The following is a 27102-nucleotide window of genomic DNA, read 5'->3' as shown; positions in this document are numbered from 1 at the left end:
AAAATATCTGAACTGTCAAATATTATAAAATGCAAAGTATGGTTGTTACCACTGAGTATGTGAATACACAGCAGAAGGTAACTCCTAGAGAAAATGGAAGCTGACTAAGCTTGGAGAGACTAATCAGGACTCAGGTGCTAGATCTGGAATACAGAGCTGGGAGATCCTGGCTCTGCATCATAACCAAAGTCCCCTGTGATGTCATCATCATCCCATTGTCATTGTTGTCATTAACACCATAGGCATCATGGCTGTCACCATCACACTTCCCACTGCATACCACCTCCCTCATATCAAGAGTTTTGTAAGCATTATTTCACTTCATTAGCACAAAATCCCATTAAGTAGGTCTTATCCTCATTTTATGGATGATGTAGAACAAATATGTTACTTACAAAAAATTATAAAATTACTAAGTGGTAGGATGAAAATTTCCATGCATGGATGGAATCAAGGTTCTTTCCAGTACTTTATATGGCCTTTTGTTCTTGAGAAAGGGGAGATTCTCACCACCTAATTGTAGCTCCAATAATAAGGGCATCATCCATTCTAACTTCCCTCAAGATAGCTAAAGGATGCCTAAAATAGCAACACCTAATGGACATAAGGTAGTCTGTTTTTCTAAAAAAGAATAAAATTCATCTTAATAAGGAGTACTTGACTCCCCATGGGAGATTTCATAGCATCTCCATTTACACTACCACCATTATAGCCTTGCAATTATAAAATGACTCTTCTTTCTTTCTCTCATTTGCTTTTCCCAAACAAGTAGGGATGCAGAATAATGTCTAGTCTTAATTTTTCTGTCAGCTACTCCATATTCTCTGTCACATTCATGTGGACTCAAAGAAGGCAAGGGTAAGAGTTTCTTTTGTATCCTTATTCTAACAATATCTGGCACAGGACCAGGAGTATATCAAATCCTTCCACCAATCTATTGACTTTAATGAACATTGGGTGTAGCATGGGTTTCTCAAAGACATGCAGGTATTTGAGTCAGAGGACATAAGGTTAATCCTGCCTTTGCCATGTACTATGTGTCCTTATATAAAAATACAACTTAGCAGTTTATTTCTCCTCATTTAAGGATTCTGTTCCACAAACAATGATTAGAAGAGTAAAATTATAGACAAATTGGTCTTAACATAATGCCTTACATATAACAGGTGCTCAGATAAATATGATCCAATAATATTCAATAATATTTAGATAAATGTGATGCCTTCTAGTGCAAGGAATACAAACATGTGTCAGTTGGTATCTTCTCTGGAGCAGACAATAATATCAATCATGTCATTTTTTCCTTAGTTCAACCAACCTTCAGAAATCTTGTCAACGCAGAGCTTCATACATCTACTAACTAATCGGATTTGATATGTAGGTCATGGTCTTTATATCTTCCTTTGTCTAACTAGAGACACCAGCAAGCAAATAGATAAATTCAACACTGAATAAAAGGAAAGATGGTTAGACAAGAATACTGAATACATAACAAAAGGAAAGAGGTTGAGAATGGCCTGCAAAGATCAAGATCAAGATCAAGGTAAGTTCGATGAAAAGAAAATGATCCTATATGGACACAGGGGTAAAGGGCCCAAAGGGAACACAGAAAGAAAGCTGCAGAGTCAATCACAGCCAGAGGACAAAGTATTTATAAAAACTAAGCTAATGTGTGTTTTTTTAGGCAGAAAAGTAGATTGTAATTGTGCTGTGGTAAAATTTCTGTCCACAAGTGGACGAGGAGTTGATTTATGGCATGACAAGTACCCGAATGTTTTTTTCACAGCTTGTAGTAGAAGCACAGATAAGAGGAATTTAGGTTCTTGACTGAGAGGATAGCTGTTGTGAAAACGAGGAGAAGTTAAAGAGACTTTAAAAATCCTACACGGCAAGAAAAGAGGAGGTGTCCTGACTCATTGGCTTGAGAGATAAGCGAGAGAGTGAATGCCCAGGCTTAATGGTTTTAATTCCAAGAGAGATGATAGAAGCTGATGGAAAAGAGGGGGAAAGATAAATCATCTGTTGTGGTAATGTTGGGATGGGGAGTCCTTTAAAGCCAGCTGGGGAGGCTCAAAAATCATGTGGTATGGTTTGTGTGAAATCAAGAAAGAGGTTGGAACCAAATCTGCACCATAGGATCTATCATAACATAAACTATAATTCAAGCAAAGAGTGTAGATAAAATTGCTCAGGATGAGGATATGGGGAAAGAATGAAAAGAGCTGAATATTAAACCTTGCATATACAATAGTTAATAAGTTAAGGAGAGGTAGTAGGAGAGTCTCACTTGAAGTATTCTTAGAAGAAAAACTATGGAATCATGGAGGGCAGCTATACAAACAGCTTAACAGGGGAAGAAGAAAAACAAAACATTTTAAAAAAGAAATCAATAGGAGAATATTTAAAAGTTTATAGATCACATGGAGAGATAAAAGAAGCAAACTAGACAACCCAATATTAAAGGAGAAGAAAATGTTGAAGGGCTGACACGACCTGATGTCAAGACTTAACTATGAAGTTACAATGTCCTGTTTGTGACACACAAATGAAATAATTCAACAGAATTGGGAGTCCAGAATAGACCCAAATATACTCAACTGATCTTTGACAAAGGAACAAAGACAAAATGACAGAGCAAACAAAGTCTTTTTTTTTTTTTTTTTTAAGATTTTATTTATTTACTTGACAGAGAGACAGAGAGAGAGAGATCAAAAGTAGGCAGAGAGACAGGCGGTGGTGGAGGCGGGTGGGAGCAGGCTCCCTGCTGAGCAGAGAACCTGATGTGATGCAGGACCCAATCCCAGAACCCTGAGATCATGACCTGCGCCGAAGACAAAGGCTTAACCCACTGAGCCTCTGTACTCTACCTAGTCATCTCCCCCCTTCACTCTAACCCCCTGGCATCTACTGATCTTTGCAAACAAAGTCTTTTCAACAAAATGGTTCTGAAAAGAAATGGATGTCTGACATGCAAAAAAACGCAAGAACCTGGACACAGACCTCACATTCCTCATAAAAATTAAATCAAAATGAGACACAGACAAAAATATAAAATGCAAAATTATTAAAGTCCTAGAATATAATGCATAGAAGAAAATATGGATGATCTTGGGTACAGTGATAACTTTCTAGGTATGACACTAAAGGCATGATCCATGAAAAAGAAAAAAAAATCTGTTCCCCAGAAGAGAATAAAGAGAATAAGAAAATAAACCACAGACTAGGAGAAATTATTTTCAAAAGACTTATCTGACAAAGACTGTTAGACAAAATAAGTAAAGAAATTTTAAAACTCAACAATAAGGAAACAACCAGATTAAAAAATGAGCCAAAGATCTTAACAGACTCTTCCTCAAAGAAGATATACACAAAAATGGCCCAGAAAAACCAAACCAAACCAAAACAAAACAAAGCCTATCAGGTTGCTTCTCCTCAAGGCATAGGTTATGGGGGAAATAAAAGTAAGTAAAACAAGGAGGTTTCATGGCATACATATTAGAATGCCCCAAATCCAGAATAGCAACAACATCAAATACTGGGCAAGGATATAGATCAATAGGAACTCTCACTCATGGTTGGGGGGAATTCCAAATGGTTCAGACAGTTTGGGAAAGAGTTTGGGCATTTCTTACAAAACTGAATGTAGTATTCTATGATTCAGTAATCACACTCATTGGTATTTTACCCAAAGTAGTGGAAAACTTGTGTCAGTACAAAAACCTGCACATTATCTATTCATAATTGCCCAAGCTTGGAAGCAACTGAGATGCCCTTCAGTAGGTGAATGGATAAATAATACTGGGACACATTCAGACAATAGAATATTTTTCAGCGCTACAAAGAAATGAGCTCCCAAGCAAAACTATAGAGATAGTAGAAAGATCAGTAGATGCCAGGGGGTTAGAGTGAAGGGGGGAGATGACTAGGTAGAGTACAGAGGATATTTTAGGGCAGTGAAAATACTCTGTATGATGCTGTAATGATGGTTATATGTCATTGTACATTTATCTAAACCCACAGGATATACAATACCAAGAGTCAACTATAAACTATGGACTTTGGGTTATGGGTTATGATCACATGTCAACATATATTCAGTCTCTGGGAGATTTCTATACTTTTTGCCATGAGCCTAAAACTGCTCTAAAAAAAATAAAGTCTTCAAAAATGTTATCTAGGTAGGTGGGAAGTGAAAATTCAGTAACACTCTGGCGGCTGGAAATAGGATAAGATAGGAAGGATAAAGGTAATTTAAACGGGTTGAGCGAAAGTGAAAAGAAAGTAGACAATCTTTCTTCACAGCTTCTTAATCAACAAACAGCTAGTCCCATTAAATGAATGATTCATTGGCAAATTAACTGATTGTAAACTAAAACTGGAATCTTCCCACTGTAAATACTATGTTCAGTCCACCAGCATGTGCAAGAATATCTCAAACTACAAATTTTGCCCAATTATCTACCATTAAAAAGTTCCAAAATCATATGCTACTGAAAGATGATAACCCACAATCAACATTTTCCAAAACTTTTCAGAGTTCCCCTAGTGAACAGCAGTTGTTCTGTACAAAGAACTGCTAATACCATTCATGGGTCTGGAACTTGCTATTACTATATTGAGGTTTCTATTTTGGATAGAAATGTCAATTATATTCAAGTGGTTTTAAAAGGTAATTTAGAGGATTTTCTTTCCAAGTGAGCCTCTATTCCTCAAAACCTTTCAACATCAACTTTTTCCTAAATTGTTTCAGTAATAAAGAGCACTTACTTCTTAATAGGACTTTCTAAAATCATGATTATGTGGTCAAAGACTTCCATTAATAACTGGGCTTTTCTTCATGGCTGCAGGGGGTATGTTCTCCTTCCGTTGCAAAGTAATTTTCCAAGAGTATGAGTATATGCATGAAAATTTGGCTTACAGAAACAGTAGCGGTTGCCGGAAAGCAACTTTGACATCTCCTAGACCAGCTCTGTCCCACGGATGGCTATTGTTTGTGCCATCCAGTGTTAGCCAGTGCAATATTTAATGTTCTTTTCCGTAAGTTGTGAGCATTACATTGAGAACACCAAACTCTGGATTTCTGTTGTCTCGCGAAGCATTGGAGGATCTAGTGGTGCTGAGCTCACATGCCTCCCTTGTAATCATCGGCAAACAAATCAATTCTCCACTTCACTATGTCCTCCCTGTTTTGTCACTGTCCCCATCACTCTCTATTTCTCCTCAATACTGCGTTCCAGCGAGAGTTGCCTTTTTTTTGTTGTAATGGTCCTCAAATTTTTCCAATAACATTAATGGAAAAGTGAAATATTCATTGGACACACACGTTTAGCAGACACGTGTAAATTAAACCAGTGCAAGAGCATTACATGCTTCAATAAAAAGAAAAAGGAAGAGAGGAAAGAGAACACATAAATCTGTAGAAGTGGAGACTATTATATGTTTACTATGCAAATCGAGAGTAAATGTGTAAGAAAAACAATTATCCCAAGTCCGCTTCGTTTCTGCTTCTGTATTAGTCAGGAGCCAGTGAGGCGAGGGAACCCACGCAGCTAGCTGCAGGAAGCCATTGCTGCTGCCTCAGGGGTTCGGAGAAAAACAGGCAAGTGATTGTACCTATTAAAATGCACAGGTCTTGGGAGAGCCCCTCAAGAGCAAAATAAGCCCCCGAGAAGGAAACCTGAGGGGCACCCTGGGCTTTTGCAGAAAAGGACACTGGTTGCCGTGTAGGTCTTGGAAAAGGCACAATAAAGCTTAATCTGTGAAGGCTGGACAGTTGGCACACGAGGATGAACTGCTCGTTCTGGAAAGGACTGCTTTTATGGGGGTGGTAAAATGTGATGCCCACAGTGATAGACAAAGAAATGCAAAGTAGAAACAGAACAAATGCAGGCACTGAAATCCTAGCAGGACTGCAAGGAGCAAGTTCTTCGTCCCTCCTCTAGCCCCTAGACTCTCTCCAGCGCCCTCTGGAGGCAGCTTCTAGTAGTTTGCTAAGCCAGGAGGTTTGCATAAGCTGACGTACAAAATAATATAAAGAGGCCTGTGTTAACGGAAATTGGAAAGGGAGGTGAACCATGAGAGACTATGGACTCTGAAATACAATCTGAGAGTTTTGAAGGGGCCGGGGGTGGGAGGTTGGGGGAACCAGGTGGTGGGTATTAGAGAGGGCGCGGATTGCATGGAGTACTGGGTGTGGTGCAAAAAACAATGAATATTGTTATGCTGAAAAATTAAAAAATATATTTTTTTAGGGGGAAAAAAAAAAGAAATAGCTTTCTTAACTCCACCGTAATAAAGAATTAAGAAACAGAAAAAAAAAAATGGAAAAAAAAAAAGAGGCCTGTGTTAGAAGTGGAGAGCCAATAGCTTCATAGCTGATAGAACTACTTAACTGGTCCTTTAAAGACTACAGCTCGTGACCTTTGCCTTAAGGAGAAAATGGAAATTTTAGAATCCTTTATATTTTATATATTACATTATGGTTTATAACGTCTTTTCTTTTTTTTTTTTTTTTTAATCAATTGAGTGTAGTTCCGCTCCACAGTTTCAAAAGGCGAGAATGGCAGACATGATCACCTCAATTTCCCATACGAGGAAATGGGAGTAGACAGCCATTCATATGCCAAAATCACGGGTGTCACAAAGGCCAAATTGGAAGAAAGACACTCTGGCTGCCAGCTCATTGGCTAATCACTGTTGCAGGGGACTCCTACAAATCCACAGGTAACCAGAATCCCTTTAACTAATGAAGTCTACTAATGCTACTGCCTTGGGGCAAAGAACTCTGTGGTTTCATGTGGCACATTGTCCCAGGTCAGAGAGGAAACCCATTTGTTTGCTGACTAGTTTTATTAGGTTCTGAAGAAGGCAAAAAGAAAAAAAAAAAAAAAAAAAAAAATCTCCAGTTGAAGGTATTGGATATTTGAGGTAAATTGAATTTAATGTTTCCTGGAACACCAATTTTATGTTATTTAAAAACCCTGAAGGAGTACAACTCAGCTTACTACCTTAAAGGAACCATGTCTTGGATCACACAATTTCTTTCAGTGCCAGTGAAAAGCATAGCTCTGAGATGCATAAGGATATCCTTCTAGCTTCAGTAAAGGGTGAATTCAGGTGAATTGGAAAATGAAGAAAAAAAAAAAAGGAAGAAAGAAAGAAAAGAAAAGACATCCCTTCCTTAAGAAACTTTATTGCCATCTGCCGGGAAATTGAAATAATAACTACACAAAGCTAGGAGAACAATAAGGTAAAAGTGATCCTCAGGATTTGTGCAGTGTACAACTTGAACGATGGTTAAGTGGTGACCTCTGTTTTCTCAGATACTAGTTCTACGGACTAATAAAAAATGTTATATGGACTCTGAAAAACAATCTGTGGGGTTTGAAGTGGCGGGGGTTGGGAGGTTGGGGTACCAGGTGGTGGGTATTATAGAGGGAATAGATTGCATGGAGCACTGGGTTTGGTGAAAAAATAATACTGTTTTTCTGAAAATAAATTAAATAATTTAATTAAAAAAATTAAAAAATTAAAAAAAATGTTATATGGGGGAAATGAGGGATTGATAGTTATATTTAATGGCTCTTTGCTTTGTTTTGACTGTTGTACTTTCCATACCCTTTAATAGACTAAGGGGTTTTATAGATTTCCAGACAGGAGGATAACTGCATTCCCCAGAGTTCTAGGCCCAAAGGAGGGGAGGAGGAAAATAAACCCTTTTCTTAAGGAACAAACTACAGGGAAAACATTCTGTGAAACAGATCTGAAAGATAATTTATCTAAATAACACCCCTCATTTCCCCTATAGTCACCACCATTTACTTCAGCTTTGTTAAGAAAGAGGAACCGTACTCCTTTCTACTGGATGATGCAGGAATACTGTTGGGGTGGGGGAGGGGCACTTCTCACTTCCCCAGGATTCCCTGAGGAGATTTTTAGTTCAGTTGCCTTGATCCACAAACATGTGCGCATACACACATATGCATTCCAAATTTGGCATTTCTGAGTGAGTACTTGTGTTTCAGTTTGCCAATTCCTTCCCTCCCTGTCCCTTCTGTAAGAGGAATTTCCTAATCTGATCATAGATACTCAGGGAGAATCTGACAGCAGTTGGATTCTCTCCCATGGGAAGGCATGGATCCTGACCTAACATACTGGCCTGGGGGCTCATCTGAATATTTCTTTTTCTCTTAAATGTTGAGTATTTGCCTCCCATTACGGAGCTTGACAGGCCCCGAACCTTTGCTCTTTTTCCCTCCTCCCAATGAAATAAATCTCCCATTCCAGTCTCCCCATTTCTGATCTAGCATTTCAATTTAAAACGAGGTCTGAGGTAGGAAGCCATAAACAATTCCCATCCAGCTTTGCCAACGATAAAATGAGAGCCCTGTCAACCTAATCTCTACCAGGTTCCCTTGTTTGATTGCTACCAATTTACAGGCAGTGAGATGGTAGATTATAATATTAGCATACCTAAGAATTCAGGATAATCTGTTGGGTTTCAACTTCGTTATGATCATGAAATACATTTTGTACCTTAGAAAGTCATAGGCTTTCTAATAAAGCCATTAGCTACCTTATTACTGGAGGGATTACAAAAATAACCAGGTGGGTGCTTGCCAAGTGTTTCAAACTTTGGATTTTGAACCAGATGACATTTAAAGTTATGTACAATCTGAAGAATCTATTCATGTTGGTAAATTCTACTAAATGTTTAACTCTAAAAATTCTAAACAAATATATCCACGAGAGCCAGAATGATATGTTGCTCAAGATGATGAGCTTGGAATCAGATAGTCTTGTGTCTGAGGCCTACCACATTTTCTTCGATACCTTGGAATGTTGCTTCATTCTCTGATGGTAAGGATCCTAGCTTCTGAAATGGAAATAAAAATATTACTACATAAAAATATTTTGAGAATGAAATGTAATAATTAAAGATGTGTATCATAGTGCCTGCCACATTCTAAGCACTCAACAAATATTAGCTGTTATTATCATTAGCCTTATTACTGAACGTAATTGAAAGCAGAAGGGACAATAAACAATTCATCTGGCAGAAAACTAACAAGAAAACCAAACAGAAGCAGAGGTTCTGAAAGAACAGCAACATCAAAAATTACAGATTTTTCCTTGACTTGGAACATGGGGCTATAGGAAGAGGCTGTCATGGCAGCACGAACCGTAATATCCACCCATTTTGGTAAACTGTATCCCTACTCTGGATTTGTCCTGCAAATCTGCAGCGCTCATGTTCTAGGGCCATTCTCTACACATCAAGAGGAAGTTATAAAACATGGACCTAAAAAACTATCAACCATTAGTCATTAATTCCTTTAACACAATATTTATTAACATCTAGGTTACTGAGGACTTGGTTCTAGAGACGGATGGGAAGGCAGTAGGCTTTTCCCCTGTCATGATGTCATTTGACTCAGAGTTGGAGAGGTGGGAGATGGGGAGAGGACATATGGACAAATTTCTCACTCTCTCACTCTCTTTTTCTCTCCCTCCCTCTCTGTATTTAGCATAGCAGGGACATCCTTTTGTAATGACCATGACGTTGCAGCTCCTCTCAACAAGAAGGTGAGTCTCTTGCTCTACTCTTAACCTAGGCTTGCCCGTGTTACCTAATTTGTCCAATGGGATATTAAAAGAAAATAAATTTTCTCACAGGGACGTATGCAAACTGCTTGTCAGCGGGCTTACTACCTCCTGCTGCTACTGGGAGCCCTGCAATGTCTGTTTACAGAAGTCAGAACAGCTCTGAATTCTTGGAGCGGGAGTGTGTTGCCTGGGAGGTAGCGGGAGGCGACCTGCTGAAAATATGTTATATCCCTATCAGGATGGTAGTTACACATGTGTGTGTGTATGTAAAAATTCATTGAGTTCAAGTTTTATTCACTCTTGTGCATATTGTCCCTACTCTCTATACACAAGTGTGCTCACACGCGTGCACACACACACACACACACGTATAGCTAGAGGATTTTCCATGAGTTGTAGAGAAAAATTGGGTCAGTACAGTATCACAGAAGCTGGAGGGAATAACGGTGAACTCTGTCGATGTGGTCAGAAACCTGAGGGAGATGAAAACGGCAGGATCAAGCGACGGGGAGGTTGTTGATATACTTGATGAGAGCAGCATTCATGGACACACTTGGGGAGAAATCTCATTTTATAGTAAGTTTGTAGTGAATAGAAAGTGAAAAATTTGAGATGATATCATGTTTATTTTGATGGGATACTAATATATGATTGTATATGGATGCAGTTCAGGAGACAGAAGGAATCTGAGCTACTAGAGAGAAGATAAATGAGAGAGGGGTGTTTTTCTTTAAACTTGAGACTTTTTAAGAGAACCTGCCATCATCATTATTATTATTATTAGTAGTAGTAGTAGTATTGATCTGCTCTATTAAAAGGGGTTTAATACATGTCAGGTGTTAATCCTTTTATTAGTCCCAATCTATACCTTAATGGAGCACTTACAACCACTCAACCCCTCTGTAGACCCTCAATATAAACGAAGAAGTTTGCCATCAAGATCTCTCAATTCTATGGCAGAGTTACAAACTTGAGTCTCTCATTTTGTCTTGGTTATAGCAGGTAACATGCATGCACAGTTTTCTCATGAAGCCCGTGAAAGATTTCAGATAGAAAATATGCTAAAGAACACCCCCACCCCCTGTTGGGGATCTAGATTTATCAGTAGAGTTGTCTTAGGGTAGACTTGTCTTTAAAATTCCCCAAGGTGCCCTTCTGGCTCTTCAAGTTTTAATTTCTTTCTTTCATTCTCATACACTATGTACATTTCCTTCTTCTCCTATGCCATTGTCTTGTCACTTGCGACATTAATGTAGAGAGGAAATCTGTTAAAGGCAGTCTTTGCATCTCTTGATCTTACCATATGTCTCAGCTCAGGCATCCCTCTGGATTTCAAAGAAGGTGAAGAGAGGGAGTAAGGAAGGGCATTGGGCAAGATGCTTGTATCTTTCCATTTCAACTGCTTTCTCTCATCTATACCAGAGAACTATTAGAGCTGATGGGGCTTTGGGGAATCCTTTAAATCCACCCCCATTCATTTACAGATGAGGAAAGAGTGGTGAGTGAATTTACCTAAAACTTCAGTTATTTATTGAAAGAGGGTGTCTCCGTTGTCCCCTTCCATGCCTGACTGTGTGTTTACTGGAAAAGTAGCTTCCTATTGTTGAACTACAAGTGATGGTTCTCAAACCTGGGTGATCATCAGACTTAGCTATAAATCTTTTAAAAACCGACAGCTAAGTCTCACTCCATAGCTTGTGATATCTGAATCTATGCTAGTGTTCCTGTCCTGAAATCTATAATTAGGCAGGAAAGAATTAATACAGCATGCCTAATCTTTGGAAAGGTCTGTGTGCATGTTAGCCCTTGCCTGGTGTCTGGATACTTGGATCATGTCAAGTTCTCTATGTGATAAAAACACTTTGCCTGCCTGTCACATCAAGCATGGGGTCTGGAACTTGATAGTTATGGCCAGCCATCATGCCAACATAACCAGTTCCTAATGAAAATCCTGGCCTCTGAGTTTCCACTGGGGGTATCTGAGCAGAAGAACAGTGTATGCATTTCCTACTGCTTTTCAAGAGTGGAGAGAGAATGTGTTCTTTGTGAACTTTTTAGGGAGAGCCAAAGCCTGCATGTGAATCTAGACACATATTAGATACCGCTTGAGATATCTTTTTTCCTTACTGACACAGTTGTGTATTCTTACTGCATTGTTGTAATAGATCTTGGTCATGAAAACTGTATGCCAAGTCTCTGGAATCCTACTAGAGAAGCCTGCATGTGAATCTAGACACATATTAGATACCGCTTGAGATATCTTTTTTCCTTACTGACACAGTTGTGTATTCTTACTGCATTGTTGTAATAGATCTTGGTCATGAAAACTGTATGCCAAGTCTCTGGAATCCTACTAGAGAAGCACCATGCTTGTTGTGGTCATGGGGCTGCTGAAACAAATTTTGTCAAAAGTGATTCCATAAGTAGAGACATACTGTTGACAAAGAAATAGAAACCTATCTTCTGTGTCTTGTGAGCAGCCAGGTTTGGAAACTCCTAGAGAAGACTGATTGGAACGTCTTGAGGACGTAACACTTTCTCCACGCTTGTCTTTACATAACCTTATTCAGCAGTAAGAGGAACCAAGGGGATGTTCTCCCTTTGATATAGGCATTTCAAACTTAATAGTTCCAAAAACAAAATTTTGATATTTCATCCAAAATCATTTCTGCTGATAATCTTCTTTCAGTAAATGGCAATTTCAGCTTTTTATTCTTAATTTTCTCAGACCCAAAACTCCAAAGTCCTCTTATTTCTCTCCTTTTCTCACCCCACATGAAAACTGTGATTAATGCAGAGACTAACCTCCCAATGTATCACAAAATGCAGTCCGTTCATAATAGCTCCACCTCTACCACTCTGGATTCCATTGCCTCTCTCACCTGACATATCACACGACTGTCACACAGATGGTGCATCTAGCATGGTCACTCCATGAGGACCCATGCATGGTCAGCCTGTTTGCCCCATGGTGTCTCTCTCCTTAAACCAAAGGTCACATCATATCACATCTCCCCTCAAAAAATCATCACTGGCTTCCCATCTCCGTTAGAATAAAATCCCAAACCCATATCACAGCCCGCAGACCTCTTTATAATCTAGCCCCAACTACTGCTCTGACCGATCAGTCACATACGTCCCTCCACCAAGTCCTCCCCTCCAGCCACATTCTCTTTCTTGCCGTTCTCACCTCCTCTTACCCAAGTGTCTTTGTGATTGCTGTTACCTTTGCCTAAAATGCTTTTCTCTCAAATACTGGCCTGTCTCAGCCTCACATTCTGCAGATCTCAGCTCCTTTGTCACCACACTCAAGAAACCTTTCCTGAACAGCCGAAGCAACACAGCAACCTCCTGTCTGGTTCTTGTTTGTGGCCTTATCATGCTTCGTTTTTCTTCACAGCACTCATGAACCCTGGAAATCCTATGTATGTGCTTGCTTATTTGCATACTGGCTTTTTTTCCCCTTGTTTCTGCTCCCGGTTCTATCCACTGTGTCTAGGATAGTAAATGACTCAGAGGAGGTGGTGAAAAATAGCATAAAGCAGTGAGTGAGCTGAAATATGGAGGGTGAGGAGTGACTATTCAGTGAGAGGGGACGGTCAAGGGAAGGCTTACTTAAGAAAACATCAGTGTGAATTGGACCAAGGGGAAGGACACAGGAGACTGCTGCAGCGGCCAGGGGACAAAGCAGTTAAGGCAGTAACATACTACAGGGACTGTACAGAAGTCTAAATCCCTTTGGTCCCTCGGTCTCGCTCATTCGGTTGTTCTTTAGAGTCAAAGATTTTCTCGGTCCTCAGTTTCAAGACTGAGCCGACACAGCGGATTGACACGGAGAACATGGGAACAGTTCTTCCTAGTTTGCTCCCGCTCCAGAGCTTTCATTAAGTCAGCAAACCTTTCCTTTCCACGGTTGTATGCCCTGACAGAGCTGGGTTTCATGGCTGCTCCTCTGGGTTCCTGCAGAGCTACATGAATTGATGAGAGGAATGGCCTTTGACCTTCCAGAAAAAATCAGGGTAAGAAAGCCCATTTCTCTTTCTTTTCCTTTATTTTTTAAAAATAGGACTCTGAATTCCAAATAAGCCAAGAATATAGAGAAACTTGAAAGTGATTAAAAAAAAAAAAAAAAAAAAAAAAAAAAAAACCTTGGGCGCAGGACCCAAAACTCCTCAAAGATTGAAACATTTGTTTGAAAGGGACAAAGTGCCATGCATTTTAAAAGCAGAATCACAAAATAGATCTCTCTCTCACTCTCACTCCCCCCCTCCTGCTGCTTAAGGGGATACTAGGACAAGTGACATTTCTATTACAGATAAAAAAATATATATTTTTAACTATGTTTTGGAGATATTTGCCAGCTGGCCTATTATGGCTAGAAGGGAACGGCCATGGAAAATGAAACTCCACTAAGGTTATTTGGGCATTTGCATGTTTTGCAAGAAAGACTTATGTATAATTATGGAAGGGATATTTCGGACTGAGCTGGTGGGAGCAGGTATAAAAGTAGATGCACTCAACGTCACTTTTTCTTTCACTGGATGTTTGACAGGATCTAAACCAGATTGAAAATCTATTGAGATACAATCACATTCCAGGAATCGGAGGTGACAGTAGCTTCCCTTCTTGGAGTCTTGTGAGCCGACACTATGACCAATAACAAAACTACTTTATGTAAAGAAATACTAGGTGGCTCAACCAACTACTGAAAATCAATATAAAACAGTGGTTAAAAATGGGAGCTGATGTCAAACCGCCTGATATGAAAGTTCAATTCTACCCTCTTACCAGATGTGCACCTAGCAAACTAGGAAGAATCTCTCTTCCTTTGTTTTGTCATACTTTGTGTTACTGCAATTATAGGATCAGATAATCCCCTTGGAATGTGTAGAAGAGAATTTTGTCAAATAATGAGGCCCAATAAATGGAAACTATCATTATTATTTATATGGGGGCACTAATTTTATGTAAGTTAATCACAATTCCACGAAACCTTCTTTTAAACTTATGACTCAACAAATATTTATCAAATTTTTACTGTGTGCTAGGTACCAGTCTATATAACGTAGCTGACAAAAAAAATAAAAATTACTGTTCCTTCTCTTAAGGAGAAGTCAAGAAGGTAGTACAGTAAGGTATGAGTATATGTCAGTGGCATCACAGGCTACACTATGATAATTTTCCAAATAGGTTGTATGAATAATATATGCTTCAAATTGAAGGGAAAGAGAGATTGTTATGAAATATGGGGGGACCACTGATGGAAAACAACTTAAGTTAGACCTTCCAGGAGAAATACATCTGGTCTGGATGAGAGGAAAAGAAAGTTCATTGCGCACATAGGGGAGAACAGAGCAGGACTTGGAAAGGCAGGCTCTAGTCTCTGTCAGTGAGTGGAAGCTCTTGGTTGGAGCAGATGCCTCTTGTTTAGATGAATGGAGGAGAGAAGAGTCTTATAGGTTAGTGGTAGACTCTGGGTCTGGAGGCATGCTTGAACTCAAAAAAATTTTCAGAAAACAAAGAAGTGCCTAAGTTTGTGGGGAGATCTCCAAGAACACAATCAACACAAGGAAGTCCTGCCTTTGGTGGAAGGTGGGTGGATGACTTCCAGTGTTTTCCTCAAGCTCAGATTCTGGGTTGGCTGTGGGTGTCCTGCCTATATGGCTAACAATCTTAGCCAATTTGGGGCTAAAAACATGATTTCTTGGCCCTCTGCTATCATTGATTCCATGTGTATGTTCCTCTGTCTAGCAGGGCACATATCATACAACATGGGTAACATGGAGGAGTATCCCCCTCCAGTACCTCTCCCACGGGATGGTTGTGAAGATTTAAGAAATTTCTAGAATGTGCTACATTATCATGGACAGTGTCAATGTAAGACTGAAGGAAATAGAATGAATTTGATATTTTAAACTCACAATTGGTACTAGGAACAGGGTAGGAGACAGAGTTAGACTTCAACCCTGCTGTATACTTTCTTTCCACCCCCGCCCCCAAACATCATCACCTCCATTTGTACATGGATCTTGACTTCATTCTCTCTCTTCAGCGGTGCATGCTGTGTAAGTCAATGCCATGTGTATTTATCTACTCCCTCCTCTAGTCTGTCCATGAAGTGGGCATGACTGTTTCTTTATTTCCCAGATAGAGAAAGCGGTACTGAGATAGGCAGGTAAATAACCCAAGGTCAGAGTCTTTAGTTAGCAGAATCAGGGCTTGACTCTGGTACAGCTCTGTTAGATGCCAAGGCTGACAAGTTTTTGCTGTAGGACTTTATGGCTACACCACAGAAGCCTTGCTCTCAGCGAGCTGCTGCCCACATGCTGCTCCTTGAGACGTGGACTTCAGATACCCAGGGCATCCCATTTTGGCCTCTTCCTTGGGCTTTATTCCTGCACCCCTAAATATGCTTTTCCTTCTCAGTCAACTATGGGCGCCTTTGAAAATGTATACAACTCTGTTTTCATGCTATTGACAGAAAAGATAGTTATAAAATGGACCTTTCTATAACGAAGGGCCACATGGCCTGCACTGACAGGAGCAATGGTGGGACGTAGCCTGAGAGCAGCTTTAGGATCGGACGCAGCCACTCACGGGCTAAGTTCCCTCATCTCAAATATCTTCTTTGATGGTTTGGGCCTCAGTGTCTTCATCTGTGAAAGAGGGAACACGGCCTGCTGCTGGGAGGTTGAAACCAGATCATTCAGATGGAAAACATTTAAAATTATTAAGCATTAAACAAATGGAGAGCATTATTATTTGGCAGGCAAATTTGCTATACAGAAGCAATCAGATTAACGGGAGAGGAGTTCACAATGAAGGGAAGGAGAATGGGCACTCCAAAACATGCCACGTTGGCGTATGAATTACCTTGAATTAGAGTTACTTAAGGAAAAACAGCTGTAAGAAGGACATAGACTTCCTTTGTCTCCCTGAAAGCAGAAAATAAATCTCTCATGCAAAGATACCCTCCTTGTGGCAAGAGGTAGAGAAACACCCTTATCACCAGAGACTGGGAATTTGGGACCAAGAAGGCCGTATAAGCCAAATTTGTAATATCTTCACATATGTATTCTTTGTCTACTATGTATAAGGCTGGTTGCTTTGCCCCTTTAAGCCTCATACTTTATTTTTCTCTTGTTAATCTAATCTGTCTTTGTCAACTTAACTATTAGGCCAACCAAAGAACCTAGAAGGGAGGAAGAGAAAAATTTTTCTCCCCTTTAACATCCTGGTGAGGCCAGTCGTGGTTGGAGTGAGCTTGGGCATGTCATTTAACAGCCCTAAGGTTCAGTTTCCTAATCAGAAAAATGGGGATTTGGGATTACTCACAGGGTTCCTGGGAAGATTGATCAGGGTGTTTGGTTAAAACATCATTGTTTATAAATCACTGTAATCTTTGCCATAATTGATTATTGGTAGGAAAAAAGGTATTTATAAAATGTAAGTAAATATGCACGGAGATAAGTCTGATTTGTTGGAAGAACTTCAGGCCCCTGAGGGCCTTATGGAGGCTCCTGTATAAAGGAGAAAGCTGTACTGGACGGTTATGCTCTATAGTCTGAGTTGGCTGGAAAAGGGTCAGCTGCCTGAGATTAAAACTCCTCTTCAGTGATGGGAGCTTAAGAAGACTTGTAGATAAATTTATTACTACTACTCATCTTGTCTTGATAAGAGCTTGAGCTAGGCAAGTCTGTGCTCTTCCTCTTTCAAGAGAAGGGAGTAGAGTGGATCTGTCGTTATCAGCCTCAGTCCCTTCGTCCTTGTGCTTGGGAGAGCAGATGCAGAGTATCTTGTGTATGGGAGGAACTGGGCAGAACAGGCCCAGGGAACAAGGCCAACAACTTCCCTAATAACTGTGGCACCCGCTTCCTTAACTTTTGGCTGCACCCCAGGCTTACTCAGTGGCTGTGGCCTAGAAACTCGCTGGCAGGCAAAGGGATGGTCTTGTTGCTGAAATTGAGATTCCAGAAATAATGATAATAAAAGCTATGTCTTTTTAAGAGAAAGCAGCAGCATAAGAAAGGTCAACAGAGTACACTTATGATGACCAAGGGCTTAGGAATCGGGGAGATGAGGGTACAAGCCCCAGCTCTGCTATTCACAATCCTTATAGTTCTCTACACATCATATATGCTCTGAGTCTGTGTCCTCGTCTCTTCAGTGGGAATAATGATGCCCGCCTTCTGATCTGTTGTGGTTTGATGTGATTAAATAAGATCATATATGTAATCAGATGAGCATTGTGATAGACACCCAGTAAATGTTCAAATATGAAAGCTATTTGATGTTTTCCTCTTTGAGGAACATAGACACTCACACAAACTCTATGTTAAGTTTCTGCCTGCTTCTGTCAAAATAAAGACCTTAATTAGTGCTAACCTTGGATAAGGCAGTTTGCTAGAAGCAGTGGGTTATAAAAAGTTGTTTACTTAGTCGTCTTGTGTTTAAATAGCTTCTCAGCTAGTAAAACATAAGTAGGGGGGAAAAAGAGTTGGAAAAGGTCACATATACATGGGACCTAACAGTCAAAATAGCAAGTACTATAGGAATTCAGATGAGTAAATGGGAAACATTTCACTCACACACACACACACACACACATACACACAAACACACACACAAACAATCTTTTTTTGTTTTATTTTGTTTTATTTAGTCTTTAATTTTTCCAGTTTGTCTGTCAATTGGTAATATTAGTGATACCAATATTGTCCCAAGAACTGTGCTAGAAATCTTATTAGGTTGGGTCTTAGAGGACAAATAGGAAATACAGAGAGAAGAGACAACTGGGATTATTTCTCTATGAATTTAATTGGAGGAGGAGAAAGAGGAGGAGGGGGAGGAGAAGGAAAAAAAGAATGTCATTCAATTTTCCTTTGCTTTTGCTTTAACAACATATTGATAATCCCTTTATGTATCTTCATCCCAAACTCCTCTCACTAGTTCTTGGAAGGCAGCTCTCTAGATATCGTAACAATATCTCTGATTCAGGACATTCTTATGTATAGTGGGGCTATTCTCTTTTCTTTAAAAATGGGCACTCCATATAGTTCCTATCTTGACTGAGGTCATCACTGCCTCCATTAGGAGAGTCTGTCTGTCTTTCCGCATTCTAACTGGGTGTGCCACACCTCAAGACCTAACTATCCCCTGACAGGGAGCTATTTCTATTGCTAGTGATGTGAGCAGTTAAGTAGGACAAGACAGCAGCAGCATGACTGTAGTACATCTATCCCCCAGCCCCTGGAGCCTAGGGACTCTTTTATGTACTGCTTGCTATAAAATCTACTGGGCCATTGGCCATAGGTTCTTCAGCTACAGTGCGACCCATAGAGTGTGTAACAGCCATCTGGGCTCATCGCATCACTCTGTGGGCCTTGGGGAGACGCACTGGTACTTCCAACCTCATGTTCCTGCTGTGATCTGTGTGGTGACTAATATCTTAATCTGATCCAATGAGTCTCAGTGTTTACTTTTTGCACCTATGGAGTTATGCAAACCAACCTGCTTGCTGCCTTAGCCATGTTCTATAGGATTTTGTTACTCCTTGCTCTTAGGAGACTGGGTTCCTCTGACAGCATCTGTTCTATAGTTCAAGTTTATATTCAACCTTATTTCCAATTCCTTCCACTCCCTGGAGTGTATAACATTATTGTATGATCAGACCATCAAAACCTTGCCACTCCAAAGTTCTAGCTTATACCTTGCTTTTTCACATTTCTCCTAAGGTTATTCTCCTTAGCTGAGAATTCTTATTCATCTCAGGGAGGTCTTTCTTATAATTTAGTGATTACTTGAGGGATTTGAAAAAAAGTCTAGATTTAAATCCCAGCAACATTACTTGTAATCTTTAAGTCCTTTAATAGTTTCTTACTATATTAGTGCCTTGTTTTCTTCCCCAATCAAATGGGGTTAGTAAGAGTAACTAACTTACTTGGTTTTATGAGGATTATATGAATTAAAACATGGAAAGCACCTGTAACAGTGCCCAGAAAATAGCAGGAGTTCTGTAAATGTTAGACCTATTTTTTTTTTTTTAATTTTCATCATGGACTTCAGCCTGGTGGCATCCTAGCTACAACACAGTTTTCAGAACCTTATCACTCACATATCTGAAAGCATATTTATGGTCATGTCAGCAGAAAGGAAGGCACACTCCCAAATCTTTGACCTCTTGTGATCTGAACCCATTCTTCCTCTTTCCTTTGAGTACTCTTTAACCTCATGTAATATTTAGGTCTTCATAAAGACATCCTCCTTCTCCACACGTAGTACGTCCTTTTATTTCAATGAACATCTTCCTGGTTTTCTTAGTTTTTTTCATTTTGTTTTGTTTTGTTTCACACCTCAAATGCCTAAGACTAATCTATGTCTCAACACAGTGAACCCTAAAAAGATTCAGTCAATATTTCCTTAATGAATGGCTGAATGAAAAAAATAAGGGAAGGAAATAAATAAGCATTAGATCCGCTAGGTAAGAATTTGTGCATTGAGCAAGAATTATTTTCTAGAAGATCACAATGACTGTAGAATTTCTTATGGCCCTCATAAAAATTCTATGTTTTATATATATATTCACTTTTTTTTATCTTAGGAGGAAAAAAATCTCACAGGATAATTCTTATTTATGGTTTCTTTCTTGTTTTTTATTAAACATACTCATACTTCTCTTTATTATTCTTTATATTCTAGAGGGAAGAAATCAGAATTGGGTATCATTCCTGAGATTTGAATAAATAGGTTTATATAGGAGCTTGCATCAAAAATCTTTATTTACACGTAGAGAAAATATATGCCCAGGTTTTCCACAGCAAAATCTCAGTTTATGCATGTTTTTTGGTGTAATTATTAAGAACTCCTTCTTTTACTCTCAGAAGAGTCTCAGTTTTGAGGAAAAATCATATTTTTATAAGGAAGTCATAAGGAAGTTTTATGGTTAAGATTTCATAAGAAATCAAAGAAGAGCCAGATATTTACATGCTACGGAATATTTAGCTGATCCATCAACAATTTTTATTGAGTGTTCTCTGTGTACTAAGCTCAGTATTCATTGTTCCTTTTGAAACATTGTTCTTCTTTTTCTGTTTTTACCTTTATTGGGGGCTGCTTTACCTAACCTGCAGATGCAGGGTAATAGAAGATCAGGTAGAAGGGTTCAAAACAACTATTTTAGTTCTGTTTCTCAGAAATCCCACTTGGACTTTCATATAGGAAAAGTGAATCTATTGTCTATGTAAATAAAAAGTTCAAAACTACTTCATTTCAGGAATAGTTGGCTATGGATATTCAAACAGTGTTATCAAGAAACTACATCTACCTCTCCTTTTTGCTTTGTACTAGGCTGGCTTCATTCTTAAGAGAGTTTTTCCTTCATGGACAACCCCAGAAGATCCAGACTGACATTCCTGATTCTTGTTACAACATATCCGTTAGCAAGTTTTCTTTCCAGTTGTCCCTAGCATGTTTCAAGATTCATTCTCATTGGACCATTTTTGTTTATGAGTCCATATATAACCAAGAGTCTAAGAGTTTGAGTATGTTGATTATCCAGACCTGAGTCATATGCCACCTCTGAATATGGAGAACATTGGGACCAACCCAACCACATAAATGGAGATTAGTAATTATTTTCCAAGAATGAGGGCCTTTAAAAAATTAGGAATGGCAAAGCAGGAATTTCATAACCAACTTAGGTTCATTCTAATCAATCTTGTTGCCAATGGTTCTATGATCCTATGTTTGTCATGGTAGACTAATTTCTGTCCATCATTTATTTTCTTCATGAAATGAACACTGGGGCTCCTCTGTAGTACAGTTGGTTAAGCATCTGACTCTTAGTTTCAGCTCAGGTCCTGATCTCAGTGTTGTGAGAATGAGCCCCACATCAGGCTCTGTATTCAGTGCAGTGTCTGCTTAAGTTTCTTTCTCTCTCAACTCTCCTACCCTCCCACACCCCCATGCATTAACGGGCCACCAACCCCTTGATAGCAATTCCTATTTATCACTCAGCTGTAAATATTGTCTCCAGGCAAAGCTTGGCCTACATGGTCTGAGCCCTCAAGCAATTTTATTTTGACTCATTCTAAATAAAATCGAATTACTCAGAGTGTGTGGGTAGGTGAACAGGAAAAAGGAGGTTGGCAAGAGAAGTAGAAAAAGGAGAAGGAGAAAGAGAAGGGGAGAGGAGGAGGGGGACAGAAGAGGAGGATAGCGGAAGAGAAAGAGGTAGAAAGACACAGAGAGAGAGAGAGACAGAGAAATTGCATGTTCTCTGCACAGTGGTCTTAGAAATCTTTCAAAGAATGAATAAGAGAAAAAGTATGTGACCACCTGTCAAAGAATGAGAGGAAATAAGAGAATAAAACAGGCAGGAAAATAAAACAAGCTGAGAAAGGATGAGGGGAACTCAAAACTGAAAAACTGTACAGAGAAAAGATTAAAGAAAAGTAAAAGAAGGGTCACTAAAAAGCCTGTTTAAATATGTCTCTATTTTCCCATTTTCTCTTTCTCACTAGCAGGGAGTTGATCAGTGAGCAATGAATGAACATCTATTATTTTCTGGATATATATATCTCATCAAGTGCATCTTTTGAGGAGTATCTACCATTTGTGCAATGCTGGGTAAGTGGCAAATGACAGAGTCTCAGAGGTACAGGCTTTCAGAAGAGGGAGAGGTCTGTGTTAGCTGACGAACTGAGGGAAGGATTCCCAGCAGAAATGGGGGTTCAGTGGATCATGCAGTCTGGGTAGGACCAAAGCAAGGACTGAGGGCACTCTCAGCAAGGGGAAAGGCAGAGAGATACAGAGATGCTGGACTCGATTGGGAAATCTGCAGCACATGAACTTGTAATGATAAAAGCATTTGATGCAGGCAGGGGTAGGTAGAAAAAACAGAGAATTCAATGAGAGATTGTAAGGAAAAATGGGAATGAATAAAAGAAAATATAGGGAGATTGAAGGGAAAATAAATAAAAGAAAAAGGCATAGAGTGAGAAAATAACAAATGAACTTTCAGATGCTTTCACATTTTCTGGGCCAGAACCATCATGTTGGTCTCACATGGCACTCCAAGAAGAGTTAGCCTTGCCTCTGGCTCAGCATCTACATCTGTTCCATTGATGGGATGTCCTGAGTGGCAGTCCTATGGGCAAGGGGCCATGTTATACACCTGAACATACCCAGCTGAAGTGCTGGTGTTACAACAGAGACAAGGATAGGCAAGGAAGTCCACAGCCAGATTGTATTTCTCCTGGAAAATTTTTCTAGATAACTTTTTTTTAAAAAATGTGGTTCACTTGACATTTAAATCCTAAAACTTAAAATGCATTTTCCTCAATATAAACAGGATTAAAATAAATTTGGGAGTGAGTTATGGCCTGATGGTTTCTAGCCCAAAAGTTAAAGTGATTCTTAGTTATAGTAAGTGTCAGTCAGTCATCAGCTTTCGCATGGGACAAATGTAATATTCATCAAATTCTCCATCAAAAGCCCAAGTACCCTAATACCATCTATAATCTTAGCTTTTCATAATTGGACAAAAGCCTAACTATTCTTGCCTTATCCTTCACTACTCAATGATTCATACTCAGAATCCATGCTAGTTGAACCGCTTTTGGTAACATGAATCATTTCCTACATATCCTTGGTATGTATCCAGGCTAGGTGGTCTTCTAGGAACATTTGCCCCTCCCCTTCATCCCCCTCCCCTCAAACTCTTTTGCAAGGTTATCTTTATTCAATCATTCTACTGGCAGGTGATTAAGTTAAAACCAGGTTATGAGGGTGGGTTCTAATAAGGTTCCACTGCTGTCCTTATAAGAGGAAATGTGGACAAAATAGTCTTATTCTCTCCCATTTCTATATAACTCCACTCTCTACTCAAGAAAAGTAATTGATACATGGGCTTCTAACACTATAGATTATTGCTGTCTGTGTTCCAACCTGATAGAAATTCTCTCATGTTTATATTATGTACTTGTCTGTGTCTGGCTTCTCTTCCTCAGTGTTAGACTGTGATATTCATCTACACTGTAGCACGCAGCTCATAGTTCCCTCAATCTCACTGATGCCTAGTTTTCCAGATAATAACATATCACAATTTATTTAGTGATTGTTGGAAATTCTTGTGGAATCCTTTTGGAGATTTGGAATTTCTTTTGAGTAGATACCTGGGAGTAGGATCATTGCACCATAAGGTATGCATAAATTCATTCAGCTTTACCTGATGCGAAGTTTTTTTTTAAATTTTTTTAAAGATTTTATTTATTTGGGGGAGAGAGAGAGAGCGAGCAAGCGAGCACACAGAAGAAGAGCAAGAGAGGGAGAAGCAGTCTCCTTGCTGAGTAGAGAGCCCAATGCAGGGCTTGATCCCAGGATGCTGGGATCCTGACCTGAGCCGAAGGCAGATGCTTAACTGAGTGAGCTACCCAGATATGTCTGATGCAAAGAGTTTTAAACGTGTTTTATGCACATTTACAGTCACAGCTGCAGTGAGTGTTCTAGTTCTTCATTATCTACACTTAATATCATCTGTCTTTATCATTTTAGTAATTTGGGGGCATTTGTAGAGGTTTTTCTCTTTTTTCTTTAAGATTTTTATGTATTTGACAGATCAAGAGAGAGTGAGGGCATGAATTGGGGTAGGGTCAGAGGGAGAAATAGACCCTCTGCTGAGCACAGAGCCTAACACAGGGCTCTATCTCAGGACCCTAGGATCATGACAGGAGCTGAAGACAAATGCTTAACCAACTGAGCCACCCAGGTGTCCATACAGTAGTTTTAATCTCCAGGTCATGATGACATGCATTTGACCATCTTTTCATGTAGTTATTTGACATATCTTATTCTGTGGAGGTGGTTCAATTACTTTATCCATTTTCTATTGGGTTTTGGTTTCTCGATCATTAATCTGGAGGGATTATTTGTATATTCTGGTGATGAGTCATTTATTATATAAATTATTACAAATATTTTCTCCTTGTCTGGTGGTTTTCTTTTTCATTCTCTTAGTGTTGTTGAATGGAGTTTTTGATTTAATGTCTCCATTATTAGTATTCTAATACTAATAGAACTTTTCACATTATTGATTTTTCTAGTTCATGTGGTTTGCCCTTCTTTTTTTCATTTAGGTAATCCTTGCCTTCTACATTATCCTATTTCTCTATTTTTTAGAATACTTTTTAAAATAATTTATGAATCATTTCAAATTAATATTTTTAATGCATGGTGTAAAAAGGGATTTTTCCTATCTACGTTTATATTTATATGTTTACTGATACAGATAGATACATAGATATGGGAAATTGACTCTCCTTCATTTTCTACATGCCTCTTTTGATTTAAAAAAATATTATGAATGTAGTCTAGGTTAACAGTTACTTTTTGAAAAAAGTATTTGTCTACCTTAAGATCACAAATCTGCCTGCAATTTTTTAAAAAAATATTCTGGGTGGTAGAGTTATATATGTATTTTTCAATATGGAGATCCCATCGATTAGCATAATTTATTGAAATATCCATCTTCTTCCATGTGTACTACATCATTTTTGTATAGAAAGAAGACCATATAACTGTGAGTCTGTTGAGGACTTTTTTATTGTGTTCCCATGGTCTATTTGTCAATCCTTGTGCCAATACCACACTACCTCTGTTAGAGTAGCTTAGTAACAAGTACTGTTATTTGATAGTATAAATTCTGACTTTTTTCCTTCAAAAAAATTGTCTTGGCTGTTATTTTCTCTTAGAATTCCCAAATATACTTTAGAATTTGTAATTTCAAAATATCCTTATGGAACTTACAGTGTGATTGTGTTCAATTTATAAAACAGTTTCAGGAAAATAGAACTTTTCACATTATTGATTTTTCTAGTTCATGTAGCAAATATGTACACTTTTAACCTTAAACATTTTATATCAATAACATTTGTGGATTTCTCTATAGAGTTTTGGACATTTTTAAAAAGATTTATTCCCAAGTATTTGCTTTTACATGGCAACAAATAACAAACAGGTTTTAGATTTTTCAATTAGCAATATATAGAACTAAAATTGAATTTTGCATATGAATCTCACTGCTTATATTTATTAATTTAATTTTCTGTACTTTAATATTGTAACCTTAGTATTTAGATATACTAAGAGCATAGTCATCATTCAAGAAAACTGACAGGTATTAAAAAAAAAAAAAAAGAACTTTTCCAAAGTGATGTCTTTTATTTGCTTAGCTTATTGAAGTAATTAAGATAACCAGTACAATGTTAAATAAAGTTATTAAAAAGGGCATATTTTCCTTTTTCCATCTTTCTGTGGGAAATTCAATATTTCACCACTGATAATGACATTTGTTCATATTATGTACCATTATTTTACCAATGTCTGTATTGATTAGGTCCCTAGCCTTTGGTACTGCCTCTTGTTCTTTTTGTTGTGGTGAATTTTTCTGTCTTGTCATTTTGTCCAGATAAGAGTATATTATGTACCATTATTTTAATATCTGTATAAATCTGAAATGATCTACCGTCATATAATCTTCACATTGATCTTTTTTCTGTTTTTCTTTGGTTCGTTTTCATAAATCTTGATAAGGAGTGTTGCATTACTACTGTTATCAAAGAACTAAATCTTTTTAAAATCTTATTCAGTGAAAATATTTTTATGCCAGGAGAGTTTCATGATTTAACATTCTGTGAGCGTGGTTTTTGCTCTTCTTTTAACTCCTTAAAATGAACGCTTTACTGAAGGGGGGGAGGGGGAAGGGGCTGGCTCCCAAACAGATTTCCACTATGCAAAATGCCTGAGGCCATTCGCTCTGAAGAGCTCTAGTTTTAGATTCCTCATTGCTGTCCAAATATCCCGAGTACACATTTTGCCTGGACCGCAGCCTTCTAGTGTTTTTGAGATGTAAAGACATGCTTCCTGGAGCGCCTGGGTGGCTCAGTCATTAAGTGTCTGCCTTTGGCTCCGGTCTTGATCCCAGGGTCCTGGGATCTAGCCCCCCATCAGGTTCCCTGCTCAGTGGGTAGCCTGCTTCTCCCTCTCCCATTCCCCCTGCTCCGGTTCCCTCTTTGGCTGTTTCTCTGCCAAATAAATAAAGTCTTAAAAAAAAAAAAAAAAAAAAAAAAAAGACTGGCTTCCCAACCCCTTTAATCTGGGTGTGTACTCAGAACCCAGAGTATGGATCTATGGTTAGAGCAGTTTAGCCCTTCTTGCTGGAAACTGAATTTCTCACTATGCTCTCTGTGCAGAGTCAGTATTATCATCTTCATAGTAGGAAAGCAGAATATGAGCTCTCTTTTCCCTTGAGTATCAGCATAACACCTACTTCTACCCTCTTTAAACAATGGACTCTTCTAAGAGTCTGTGTTCACATGTACACTTACATACACACACACACACAGTTGACTTTAAGCATGGATGTGCTGAGTGTTTGGGACATGCAATGAATAATTTAATATCTGGCCCAGAGAAAGTACCCCCAAACAACAAGAATGA

General features: G+C 38.8%; 1 long non-coding RNA gene across 2 annotated transcripts; it reads left to right on the top strand.

The window, feature by feature from the left end:
• The first annotated feature begins 249 nt into the window (after positions 1–249).
• Positions 250–13614, top strand: LOC131830276 (uncharacterized). 2 transcript variants are annotated; one of them, XR_009353095.1, is made up of 6 exons: positions 251–304; positions 811–858; positions 1309–1543; positions 6532–6723; positions 9528–9585; positions 13536–13614. It is a non-coding gene; the product is annotated as an uncharacterized LOC131830276 (long non-coding RNA). The 2 variants fall into 2 exon arrangements; XR_009353096.1 differs by lacking the exon at positions 811–858 and having other exon boundaries at positions 250–304.
• The last annotated feature ends 13488 nt before the right edge of the window (positions 13615–27102 follow it).

This window comes from Mustela lutreola, chromosome 4 (genome assembly GCF_030435805.1).
Source record: "Mustela lutreola isolate mMusLut2 chromosome 4, mMusLut2.pri, whole genome shotgun sequence".
Taxonomy (NCBI): Eukaryota; Metazoa; Chordata; class Mammalia; order Carnivora; family Mustelidae; genus Mustela; species Mustela lutreola.
This window is presented reverse-complemented; position numbering and strand designations above follow the sequence as displayed.